Below are 3,200 nucleotides of genomic sequence, written 5' to 3'. Positions count from 1 at the left end.
TCAGCATTACTCATGTCAGTTACTAGTAGTCGAAGAATTTAATAAACCCGTCTAGCATGTTGCTTATTGATTTTGAACTTCTTTTGTGCTTCTATTGCCATATCTTCATTGAATCCTTGCATTAACTTTTCCCGGGAAAAACAAGGCTAGTCTTGACAAAGTTTCACAAGCACAAAATCTCTCAATTTCACATAGCTTTTAGATGGATCTTCCGCTGTAATATCAAGAACTGAAGGAGAATCAATTTAGTATCTATGTACTGTCTCAAGAAGTTGAGCACCATGGCCTTGACCTTGAAATGGAGTCAATATCAGCATCTGACTTACACGTGGCCGGGTTTTGTGTGGGTACACATAGTAATTATAGACTGTCATGTAGCCTACGGTCGCAAAGAGCGTAGCTCCATCCTTATCATACTTCTCAAATACTAGAAAGTAGTGCCATCTTTCATCATCCACATCAATAAAGCTAGCAGTTTCAATAAACTACATCAAAAAGGTCTGCAGCCTTTCATGGTATTCTCGAAAGCCTCTACATGTCATGTCAGCCTTGTAAATCGGAAAGGTAAAGTTTTCTCCTCTTGTTGGACTGAGAACAGAGTAGGTATGAAGTAAGGTTCCAAATGGTTTGAAATCAACTTCCTTTTCCAGCAAAGAAAGAAAATCATTTGTGTTTGTACAAAATCCAGGTGGAATGATCTGTCTAATTTTTCCCTCAACATCATCAGCCTCCACACAATCAAAGTTCCATCAACTTTAGATGCATATTCAACACAGAACATTGTTGACAAGCTACCAGCAATATAGTATAAGAGGATCTTCAGACCCTTGTATCCAAAAGCAGTTTCACTAACTTTAATTCAATTGCTGTGTTGGTGTTACATTTGTACTCTGCCAGTTTCTTCTCCACTGCACTCTTACATTCAACCAAAAATTTCTCCATAGCACCAAATCCCGCCATTTCCAAGCTGCGAGGGCCCGCGGCTGTGGAAGTGAAAATATATTCTTGATCCTCGTTCCCTGAAAGCATATCAGAATCTCATGAATATGCATATTAGGAGGATGGCATATAGCTGTCTGGATAAGGATAGAATAACATGAAGGTACTTTATAAAAATATTCATGGGAATGAAATGTGCTTCCATCCTGGTTTAGACCAATGTACACATATTTTTGTTTTACAGTAGCCACTTTACTTCATTTCTCAATTGTCTTGTCTACATGGTACAGCTACTTCCCCTTCCTCTATTCTTTTGGAAGGGTGACTAATTGGGATAAAGTGAGCCATTTTATAGTGAAAAGGATACAGTTTTAAATACCTTTAAAACATTTCAAACGCAATACAATTAGCTAAGCACTTATGTTTTATTAGTAATAGCAAGCAAAATTAATAAGTAAATTCAACTAAAAATGATTATGTGTCAAAGTGTATAGTTTTTACATTGACATTTCACATAATCTGACTTTGCTTAGAAGAGAAATCACTCGGCTGTTAAAATTACTTTTAAAGAGCTGTCAAAATTGGAAAACCTGCTGTCAAAAATATGATGAGAAAAGTTTAAAAATGGTAAAGTATGTTGACTTAGACAAAAAAATATTACCTTCTTGGAGGAAAACTTGAATATCTATTATCATCTTCATAAGGAATGATTTTTCCTCCAGAAAGTGGGTATATTTGTTTTAAAATTTACATTCTGTCACATGATTTTCATTATAACAGCAACATGAATGAAACCATTTTTATTTGTATCACAGTGGGAACAATGTTAGGGGCTAGAAAGTTCTAAAATATGAATATCATCTATATCTGTTCTTAAAATTACTTTTTTACATTAAAATTTAATTGAAGCTTTAATTGAGATATTTTTATTTCAACTTTTATTTTGGGGGAGTATGGAGGCTCTTTAAGATAAGCATTGGACTGCAAACCACATGGATGGCGGTTGGAGACCACTAGCTGATCTGCGGGTAAAAGATGAGGCTTTCTGCTCCTTCAAAGTCTCAGGAACTCTATAGAAGGTCACTAGGAGAACCGCTTCAATAGCACTTCACAATTCTTATTTTCAATTTCTTTGACTTTTTATCACAGAAATAAATTTTACCTAATGGATACGTGCAAATCTATGTTTCTACAAAGTTTGGTAAGAATTTTACATTTTGTTCTGGATTTTCAAATTATCTTAAAAATGATATTTTTTCTATTAGATGCTCTACTATATGCCATTGAGAGTATGAGCACCAAAATGGTTTAATTTTGACACTTTACATGAAATGTCCTTTAAAGACAAATCCTTCTGTCCCTCTATGTAATAATATAATTCCAAAAGACATAAATATTTGAGAGTATGAAGATTGCAAGTGACTAAATTAGTAGAAGTAAACTTTAAAAACTGCTTTCCATTTTACAATGAGCAAAATTTGTCATAATTTAAGCCTTTAAAAGTTCAATTTTACTTTGTAATACAAAGCGCATAGGTTTAGCAACAAGTTTTCAAACGTTCTGTTATTGATTCTTAATAAAAATAAGTAAGAATTTACATCTAAATGAATAAAACACATGCATATGAATTAAGCTACAAGACATGTTTCCTTGCTTTTTTCATCTACTATAAATAATGCTGGAATCCTGATATGGCACTGTAGTAAGCACTGGACTACTGAAAGGAAAGTCAGAAGTTCAAACTCACCAACTACTCTTGGGAAACCCTAGACAGCTTCCCTATGACTCATAACCAACTTAAAGATAGTTAACAACAACACTATACATAATGTTGTTGTTGTTGTTAGGTGCCATCAAGTCAGTACCGACTCATAGCGACCCTATGAACAGGAGAATGAAACACTGCCCAATGCTGTTTCTCATTACTATTGCCACGCTTGAGTCCATTGATGCTGCCACTTGGCCAATCCATCCCGTTGGGGTCTTTCTCTTCTTCTTTGACCCTCCACCTTACCAAACATGATATCTTACTCCAGCAATTGGTCCCTCCTGACAATATGTCTGAAGTATAAGAGATGAAGTTTGGCCATCCTGGCCTCCGAAGAGCACTCTGGCTGCACTTCTTCCACAACGGATCTATTGGTTCTATTGGCAGTCCGTGGCACTTTCAATATTTTCCTCCAACACCATAACGCAAAAGCATCAATTCTTCTACGGTCTTCATTATTCATTGTCTAGTTTTCACATGCATATGAGGTTAT

At 35.3% G+C, this 3,200-nt stretch overlaps 1 pseudogene; it reads right to left on the bottom strand.

Annotated features, from left to right (window-relative positions):
* LOC102830909 overlaps positions 1 to 841 on the bottom strand; it is a 26,791-nt pseudogene extending 25,950 nt beyond the window's left edge.
* Positions 842 to 3,200: the final 2,359 nt, after the last annotated feature.

Source organism: Chrysochloris asiatica, unplaced genomic scaffold, assembly GCF_000296735.1.
Source record: "Chrysochloris asiatica unplaced genomic scaffold, ChrAsi1.0 scaffold00017, whole genome shotgun sequence".
NCBI lineage: Eukaryota > Metazoa > Chordata > Mammalia > Afrosoricida > Chrysochloridae > Chrysochloris > Chrysochloris asiatica.
This window is presented reverse-complemented; position numbering and strand designations above follow the sequence as displayed.